This window comes from Schistocerca gregaria, chromosome 3, assembly GCF_023897955.1.
Source record: "Schistocerca gregaria isolate iqSchGreg1 chromosome 3, iqSchGreg1.2, whole genome shotgun sequence".
In the NCBI taxonomy this organism is placed as follows: Eukaryota; Metazoa; Arthropoda; class Insecta; order Orthoptera; family Acrididae; genus Schistocerca; species Schistocerca gregaria.
The window spans coordinates 168,703,833-168,714,248 of NC_064922.1; the positions used below are offsets into that span (position 1 = coordinate 168,703,833).

At 36.8% G+C, this 10,416-nt stretch overlaps 1 protein-coding gene across 3 annotated transcripts in view; it reads right to left on the reverse strand.

Moving 5' to 3' along the window:
• Nucleotides 1-1,739: 1,739 nt before the first annotated feature.
• Nucleotides 1,740-10,416, reverse strand: part of LOC126354604 (nuclear pore complex protein DDB_G0274915-like) — a 128,279-nt gene continuing 119,602 nt past the window's right edge. For all 3 annotated transcript variants that reach the window (XM_050004358.1, XM_050004357.1, XM_050004356.1), the window contains one exon: nt 1,740-7,817. The gene's annotated coding sequence lies outside the window, so the exon portion shown is untranslated. The remainder of the gene's footprint in view (nt 7,818-10,416) is intronic.

Genomic DNA, 10,416 nt, shown 5'->3' on the forward strand with positions numbered 1-10,416 from the left:
TGTAACCACCGCCACTGATGTTAGACTGCCACTGCCATGTTTGTTCTTTCTGTAGCTAGAAACTTTGTGATGTAGCTGAGGCACCACCAAAACTACAGTGCCCCATAAAGACAACTGCACCAAACCATAGAGTCAATCTGTCTTCTCCAGCCAAATGGTAATTGGATGCCACCACATAACCATCCTTACGGTGACAGTTACTATGGAACTAGACATTGATTTTAACTATACTTCTTCAGTATTGTTCAAATGTGGGTGAAATCTTATGGGACTTAAACTGCTAAGGTCATCAGTCCCTAAGCTTACACACTATTTAACCTAAATTATCCTAAGGACAATCACAAATCCATGCCCGACGGAGGACTAAAACCTTTGCTGGGACTAGGCGTCTTCAGTATTATGTTGACACTTTCGCAATTCTACAGTTATCATTGTATATATTCTTTTCAGCAATGATTCAAGTGCTTTTTGCTGTGTTTAATAAATTGTATTATGCTTACACCGCTTCAATACATGGTGTGCTCGGAACTCTTTTCTCCCTTTTGAGCTACTAGCACACAGTACAAAGCATCTGTCATGCATTTATTTCTGTAGTTACAGCCTTTTCGCAAATATTTAGTTGATGAGCCATCAAAATTAATTGGAGCTTCTTCCCTGCTTTTCATGTTTTCATTCAATTTTTTTATCTAGTCACTTCTCCTCTCCAACACTCCAGTACACTTGTGTCTCATTAGTTTAAATCTAATGTCACATGAGTGATATGTTCTCTTATGAGCTATCTGTCTCAGTCTGAATTTCTTTCCTATGGCATGATGAGAACAAATAGAGAAATAAATGAACCACCACCTTACTGCACTCTGTTTCTTTGTTTACATGTTCTGTATTTATATGAGGATAGATCATTACTCACAAAGTAGAAGAGATACTCAGCAACAGATAGACACATATAAAAAGAAATATCATGTTAAGATTTAGGACAAAGTTTTTAGACCTAATGTACTTCTCCAGAGCTTAGCTTTGGGGAAAAAAAGTTAGTCTGAAACCTTACCAGTATATCTTTATTGCTGGGTTCCTGTCTGTTGTTCATCACCTGTTTTATTTGGTGATTATTACTCTAATTTCATGTGCAAAGTTATTTTCAGTACTGAATTTCTTCAATGTAATTTTTTTGGCTTAATATCATTTTCACTATTTCATTGACAAAGTTAAGAAATCCCTTTTTAATTCTGAGAATACCAGATTGCTATAATGCTGAGTTTTTCTACATTCAGTCTTTAAATCTCTATTAATGTTATTAATTGACCATTAGTTTTCTTGAGATTTCATACTCACTGCCCTGTCATTCATTCTTCTTCAATATTTATGACTCTTTTTTTCATTTTTGTGACTTTGTGAAAAATATTTTACAACTACGCTATCAGTAGCACAAGCCTATTGGATATATTTTCTTGACCTGAACTACAGTCATCTTAAGTTTCCTGAAAGTATTTGCTCAGCCAACATTCAAAGAAAGTGCTACAGGCAGTGCAAGGGACCATGACAAATCTATACACTTCTTGATAAATAGTGATGAAATCCAATGATCTGCACCTGAAACACAATCACTTGGATAGCAAAGTAGCTTTGATGTAAATTTCAAATGCAAAGGGCTAATATTTTCCCAGTTTTACTCTGAAATTGGTAGATGAAAGCATAACATTCCATTCATTTCACTTCATGGGGACATACAATAAAACAAATGAAGAATGACTCTTTTATTAGATTTGACAACATTTTCGCAACACTCTGGAATTTAATATAAAATATCAGAAAATATTATAATTAAGTTTTCATTTCTATATGATCTTTACATAGTAAACTGCAGTTAAGAAATTATTTACACACACACATATATATGCTGTATTTGTAAAATACACAGACAGACAATGCATAGCATTGATAATTTACATCTTTACTAATAAGAAAGATGGGAAAAAAAGATAACACATCTTGTATCATATCGGTATGGAAAATAATCCTGATTCATCAGGGTTTTTCTTTTTTCTTTTCTTTTTTACGGTTGCACAGACCAGTAATTCAAAATCAAGTTTATGCTATTGTGATTGACTGCAAAATAGGAAATAATATTACACACTTAACACATAGTATTTTTCACAGAATCCACTTTCATTACAGATGACTTGCATACACAGTTTTAAGTGCAGCAATATATTATTTGTAAAAATATTCATAACATGAATGAGCTAAAGGTTATATGAAAAAAGAAACTCCGAGAAGAGCCTGTAATTTTTTTGTCTGTTAAAACCAAATAAACTGAATCTGTGTAGGTTTCATATTTTGGAATACCTAATAAACAAGTACACCCTTGTGATATCAATTAGGGCAAAGGAACAATAAATCGTCACTTCAATGGAACTTTAATATCAAGTCGTGTTTATAATGAGTTTGTAACATGTTCTGCAACAATGTTTGCAACATGTTGCAAATGCAAAAAGTGTGTTCCACTGGCCATGTCAGTAAAGATAAAAGGAAACACTATTTCTGGTCTGCTACCACTAAATGCCACTATACAGTACTAGTCTTTGTTTATGTTCTGTACTATTTTGTGTAGTGTTGCACGTTTCCTTGGACTGTGTTTCATGTTGTCGCATTTTGAAAATGGAGAAGACAAGAAACAAGATACACAAACACGAGGAGGCAGCCACTGGAATGCATATACGGCCCGTTATAAAAATACTAAAATGAAACAGGACATACTACAGAAAATCACAGTTTCGCTTAGCAACAGCAGCAGTGATGTGGAAAAAAACTGAAGTCTTGTAGCTCAGTACAGATACAAGGAAAGAAAAATTGAAGAGACCAAGAAATCTGACAGTGGTACAGAAACTTGGTATAAACTAAAGTGGTTTGTTTCCAATTATTTATGGTCCCTGGATGATATTCAGGAACCAAATGAAACAAGAGACACAACTGAAAAAATGAGTCCAGACAAACTGGCACGCAAGACCCTCCACAAAAATGGGTGAGAGAGTGGAGGAGTGGTAACAGGAATACTGTAGGATGTTCTGCAGCCACAGAACAGCGGGAGCACGATACAGTCAGTCACTCTGGGAAGTAGGAAGTCTGTTGCCAGAAATTTACATGAGCTACTCCCCCCCACCCACACCCACACACACACATAATAATTTAAAAATATATGACATAGCCACCGAGACACAAGTGATTTTGTGCAGAAGGGAGGAGTCAGTAGTGAACATGGATAAGTTAGGGGAATCATCAACTATAGACTCCTGTCATATTTTTTGGGACAACCAGTGACAACGGAATGGAAGAAATTCTGTTTGTTGAAAATGATAATGATTTGGAATAATTTTAATCTAAATGTTTAGAAATAAATCTATTATTAATTAAACATATGTTTCAGTGCTATTACATAACTGAATTATGTTTACATAATCCTTCAACCACAGCTTGACAAACTCCAGGAACTATTTAAGATATGACATTTTGGTCTGAATACTGGAGCTGACCATCAAGTGTGTGTGAAGTGTGCCTCCTTGTGTGGATGTGTGTCTTCTTTTGTGAAGATGGTTTTGGCCAAAAGCTAAATCTGTAACAGACTTCTTGTTGTGCTTGTCTGCAACTCAACGAGTCATCTTTACAGTGAGTAGCAATCTATCTTTTTCTTAATATTGTGATATTCCAGCCTTGAGAACCCATTGTTTGAGGTATGGCAGAGTTTTAAATGGGAATAAATATGCAAGGTTTTGATAGGACTTTTTGCTGTCAAAAAGGAAGAGTAGCAGCAAATCTGTTTCACAGGAGTTGCTTTTCAGACATTGTGTTATCCTTTGAAAGAAGTGGCTCTATAATATTCTTTAGAATTTCAAAATCAGATGTCAACATCCTAGTTAAGTTATGAAAAGCAGATATGTCCTCCAAATTCAGCTTGTGCATGTCATCCCTGCCCCCCCTCCCCCCGCCCTCTACAATGCTTCTGTCCACCAATCATGTGTTTTTCCGTCATCCGCTTATTTTGCTGAGTGTTAGCTACACAACACCACATACAAGGGTTGGAACATGAATAGTGGAAACTATTTATTTATAGCTCACACAAAATCAATATCTGTTTCTAAGTTTTACTGACCTTCAAAGTAATCACCGCCCAATCTCTCTTCTGACAGCTCTATCAAAAATTTTTGAGAAAGTAATGTATTCAAGAGTAGCCTCCCATATTTGTAAAAATAAAGTACTAACAAAATGTCAGTTTGGTTTTCAGAAAGGCTTTTCAACAGAAAATGCTATATATGCTTTCACTGATCAAATATTAAATGCTCTGAATAACCGGACATCACCCATTGGTATTTTTTGTGATCTCTCAAAGGCCTTTGATTGTGTAAATCATGGAATTCTTTTAGATAAGCTAAATCATTATGGTTTGAGTGGGGCAGTGCACAAATGGTTTAATTCATACTTAACTGGAAGAATGCAGAAAGTTGAAATAAGTGGTTCGTGTAATGTTAAAACAACAGCTGATTCCTCAAACTGGGGTGCTATCAAGCACGGGGTCCCACAGGGTTCGGTCTTAGGTCCTTTACTGTTCTTGATATACATTAATGACTTACCATTCCACATTGATGAAGATGCAAAGTTAGTTCTTTTTGCTGATGATACAAGTATAGTAATAACATCCAAAAACCAAGGACTAAGTGATGTAATTCTAAATGATGTTTTTCACAAAATTATTAAGTGGTTCTCAGCAAATGGACTCTCTTTAAATTTTGATAAAACACAGTATATACAGTTCCATACAGTAAATGGCACAACTCCAGTAATAAATATAGAATTTGAACAGAAGTCTGTAGCTAAGGTAGAATTTTCAAAATTTTTAGGTGTGTCCATTGATGAGAGGTTAAACTGGAAGCAACACATTGATGGTCTGCTGAAACGTCTGAGTTCAGCTACGTATGCTATTAGGGTTATTGCAAATTTTGGTGATAAGAATCTCAGTAAATTAGCTTACTATGCCTACTTTCATTCACTGCTTTCGTATGGCATCATATTCTGGGGTAATTCATCGTTGAGTAGAAAAGTATTCATTGCACAAAAACGTGTAATCAGAATAATTGCTGGAGCCAACCCACGGTCATCCTGCAGACATCTATTTAAGGATCTAGGGATCCTCACAGTAACCTCACAGCATATATATTCACTTATGAAATTTGTTGATAATAATCCAACCCAATTCAAAAGTAATAGCAGTGTGCATACCTATAACACCAGGAGAAAGGATGATCTTCACTATGCAGGGTTAAATCTGACTTTGGCACAGAAAGGGGTAAATTATGCTGCCACAAAAGTCTTTGGGCACCTACCAAACAGCATCAAAAGCCTGACAGATAGCCAACTAACATTTAAAAATAAATTAAAAGAATTTCTAGATGACAACTCCTTCTACTCATTGGCTGAATTTTTAGATATAAACTAAGTAAAAAAAAAAAAAAATTAAAAAAAACTTAATCATTAGTATCATGCAATATTTTGTGTAATGTAATTTCTTGTACAGACATCTTTTATTAACCTGACACGTTCCACATCATTACGAAGTGTCGTATTCATGATCTATGGAACAAGTATTAATCTAATCTAATCTAATCCAGCATTGTGTATAACCTGTTGTCAGCAATGTGGAAGTTGTAGGATACTCTTAGCAGTGCCAGTTGTGTTGACAGTGCGAGCGGCGGGGTCTATTGCCCAACGAATTTGTAGTAGTTCTGAAGCAAATGCCGTGAAGTGTTTCCTTCACTTTAGAAATCGAGTTGAACTTACAAGGGCTTCAGTCAGGGGAGGGCAGTAGGTGGTATAGCACTTAGCAGCCTCATCAGTCAAACAAATCAGTAACAGTTTGCACTGCTTGAGCACTGTCCTGCAAAATGATGGTCAGGTCTTGCAGAAAATGTCATTACTTCTCTATGCTGTTCATTTTTGGAACGCAACCTACAACCAGCTTAGAGACAGAAGTGATGACACTTCCTGCACGACCAGACCATTAATTTGCAGGGCACTGCTAAGTGTATCCTGCGACTTCCACATTGCTGGCAACGGGTTATAAACATTGTTGGTGATTACACAATGCTGGGGACTACTTTGAAGGTCAGTAAAACTTGTATGAGCTGTAAATAAATAGTTACCACTGTTAAAGTTCCAACCCTTGAATCATTTATTCATCCTCTTCACTTTGCCACAGCATAGCTCTTGGTGTGAATACACGATATGGAATGTTGCTGCCAGTTCAGCATAGCAGATGACATGAACACACATGTAAAAATGTTTGTCACTAGTGTAGATGGGGATACAAGCAACAAACATTGTTGCCAACATGTTGCAGACCTTGGTGAAACAATGTTGCACACAGAAACTTTTTTTTTATTTTATTTTATTTTTTTTTTATCTCAGAGGTAACGTGGCTGCAGAGGTTCAGGCAAAACTACATAATTTCCCCTTCGTTTGATCTAAAGATGTATATTTATTTTTGTTAATAAGTTTCATTTCCTCTTGGTCCTAGAGAGAGAGAGAGAGAGAGAGAGAGAGAGAGAGAGAGAGAGAGAGAGAGAGAGAGAGAGAGAGAGAGGAGGTAGGAGAAGGGATTAGAGAGAGATGAAACATTGCTGTTTCCCAATGTTTTTCTGTTTCAGGGTAAACTCTATCAATCGCTGAACACCACTCAGTGTTGCTGAAGCAAGTTATACGTATGGAGGTTTACATAATTTTGAAAATATGCTGAAGTGCTTCCGATATTTATAGTTTTTCAATTTTTCAGTCAAGGTGCATATCTATTACAATTTCAACAAAGAATATTATGGTCGAATGCACTACTGACATCATTCTTTTGAATAAGCACTTCTCGTGAATGTCACAGAAGCTCAACACCCCAGGTACTGTTGTGTGATAACTGATCTCTTAAAACCTTTATACCTATTCTGAATTGGGACAGAAATACTATGTGGGAAAATGCACTTCCATTTAACAGTTCTAACGTCTTATAACATCTCCACATGTAAATGTTAAAAGTTTATAACTTAGGCTACACAGCAGAAGGGGAAAGATGCTTCCTTAATATATTTGTGAGATACAGTTAAAAACTGAAAGAGATACACAAAAGAGGAAGAAAGAACAAAAACAATAAGTAGTAAAGACTCTTTAGTCTTTTTCTTAAATATCCTATCTATAAAATATTTTTTCTTAAAAAAACAAAAACAAAAAAATCCAAAAACAACAACAACAACAACAATAACAAAGAGGGTCAAGAGGACAAAAACACAGATAATGCTAGATGAAGGAAGCTCTAAAAGGTCAAGAAAGTGTGCGAGTGTTTTAATGGTGCAAAATACCTTAGTTCTTGTTAATCAAATTCCTAAGCCAGATTCTCCTTCATGTGCAATTAACCATCTATTTTGCTCATTTTCTGCTTGTTTTATACCTGTTATCCATTATTCATACCTGTCACATTTCTCAAGCAGTTTGCCTTTGTTTTTCTTCTTGGGGAGGGAGGGGGAGGAGGAATATCAAAAGCTCACAGTGTTTTGTAGTGCAAACAGTACATAACAATAGAAAATGATATTGCAGCACAAATCCAGTCCTTAATGCGGAGTGCCTTATCCAGTCTTTGATAATTTTCAAACTCGAAAATCTTCACATCATCACTTTACTTCAACCACTGTGGCTGACCTTTCCATGGTTAATCTTCTGTCGAGAAAAGTGTTTCATGCTGATGTAACGTACAATGATGATTGTACATAAACAGCCTTTTGCATCACCTGAAAAAATGAGCAAGAGTAAAGAAAATCACTTAGGTCACACATCTCAACCTTAAACTTTATTTTTGGTTGCTTTCACATTTCTGAGACAGCTTAATGCTAATGACTGTGTGCATCAATTAAAAAGCTCGTAAAACTTCCCATGGAATACAATTATATTTTTAATATATCGTGTGATGGATATTGGAGAACCTTGTGAACAAATAAAAATCTGAATATCACTAAAACTAACTTTTTTTGATAAAGAGAACAGAAAAAGTGGGAAATGCATTCTGGTGTTCATGACAGAACAGTTTTCAGTCTGAATGCTGAAATATGAAGAGCTTGTACAGAATGGGTTAGAAATTATTCACATTACAATTGTAAGCCATTCAAGAGACAGACTGCTGGAGGTTTTTTTTGGTCATCGGTCTACCTACTGGTTTGATGCGGCCCGCCATGAATTCCTTTCCTGTGCTAAACTCTTCATCTCAGAGTAGCACTTGCAACCTACGTCCTCAGTTATTTGCTTGACGTATTCCAATCTATGTCTTCCTCTACAGTTTTTTCCCTCTACAGCTCCCTATAGTACCATGGAAGTCATTCCCTCATGTCTTAGCAGATGTCCTTTCATCCTGTCCCATCTCCTTATCAGTGTTTTCCACATATTCCTTTCCTCTCCGATTCTGCGTAGAAACTCCTCATTCCTTACCTTATCATTCCACATAATTTTCAACATTCGTCTATAGCACCACATCTCAAATGCTTCGATTCTCTTCTGTTCCGGTTTTCCCACAGTCCATGTTTCACTACCATACAATGCTGCACTCCAGACGTACATCCTGGATGTAGTGCCAATGACCGCAAACTGGGCGCACAGTGCAGGCTGGGAATATCGGGGTTTCAGTACAAATTGCCTGCACTCAATAGAGCTGCATGGTACGGTTGGTGATGCTAATTAATAAGATTACAGAGATGTGGATGGGGAGACACGTTCCAATACCTGTGTTATATGAAGGAGAATGATATGAGAATTAAGCCTTTTTTGTTTTGTTTTTAAGGACAGATCATCACAATTGGTCCCCCTGCCTAAAAAGTGTCTTAGGCTTTTGTCGTCGCTCGTCAAAGAACTGTCAGCCGGCTTATGTCTCAGAATCTTTGGCTGAAGTTTTTTTAGCAATTTTTTCGGCGTTTTGACACCACAAGTGGCTGGTATTGTTGAAGGTTCACTCTCTGTTGTTGTGACAGACTGAAGTCTAGCCCATGGCCAGAGATTTTGCGTATCGGTTGCACCAACACTGATGTCTTGTCCCTTGTCATTACTGCTGTAGTTCTCCCGTCGCTATCTGCAACAATAGTTTGCTGAAGCATGAAAATTCAGGATTTCTTCTTTCTCCCTGAATCCATTGTTATATTTGTGCAGTACCACAGCTTCCTGAACAAACGGCCACGGTAGCTCTTCTCCACAGTGAGAACCTCTGTGTCAATGTATTTTATTACGTGGTCAGTTTCACAAACGTGACAGTATCTTTTACAAGAAAGAAGAAAGCCTCAAGGTAAACAGATCCAGCATTCCCATACGCAAATCCACATTAAAGGAAGCAATGGGAGAACCACAGCAATAATGAGCACCGAAAAGTCATCAGATGTTAGTGCAACAGGTACATACAGTCTCTGGTTGTGGGCTCGACTCTGGTCCGCTACCAGCAATGGAGGGTAAACTTCGATCGTGCCAGCCACCTGTGCTGGCAAAACATCAAGTAAATCGTTAAACAAATATTGGCTGAAGATCCCAAAACAGAAACCCATGGAATTACAGTCTTTGAGCAATGTTCTGATAGGCATTGCAGAGCACTGGTGTAGACACACAGAAATGCAGCATCTATTGGTCTCATTATATGAAAGGGTAAGGTTTTATTGCAGAACTGCCATAATGGGTGGTGGGTCATGCATTTTTATCAGGAATGGGACACTGTCAAGTTTTTCAGATATGTCATAAAGATTTTGAAATGTCAGCCAATGAACTGACAAAGCTTCAACATCCATCAAATATCAATTATTTTATGTGCAAGGCACTCACCTTTTGGTAATAGTGTAATAGGACCACATTTTATAGTTAATTAACTGAAGTCTTGTATGCAGCCTCAGCCCCCAAAATTAACATAATCTTTCACTTGAGTGGGGACATGAGTATGAACGCAAATGTTAAGGATAAAATTACTCACAATGTTGTTAAATGTTTTGAGTATCTTTGGCATGACAAAATTAGTAAGCAGTGCTATGAGGGTAAACCATGTCTTAAACAGTGAAATAACAGATTTCAGCAGTGGAAGTTGCAGTACAAGGTAAAGCCTCTTTTTTACAAGTTTCTGGAGACCCAAATACCTTTCCCTTAACTGTAAAATTTCTTTATATGGGTATTTAGTTCCAGTATCTGACAAAGTGAACCATAATCAGAATTTGAGGTTTCTTGGAACTCTTTAAACACTGCCTTAAACTTCGTTCTCAGAAACCCTAAAATACATACTGGTGTGCAAAAATTATGGACAAATGTAAATTTTCCATGACAAGTCACTGCACGTTATACAGGTCAGTGAAACTTGGACTACACACAAAAAGA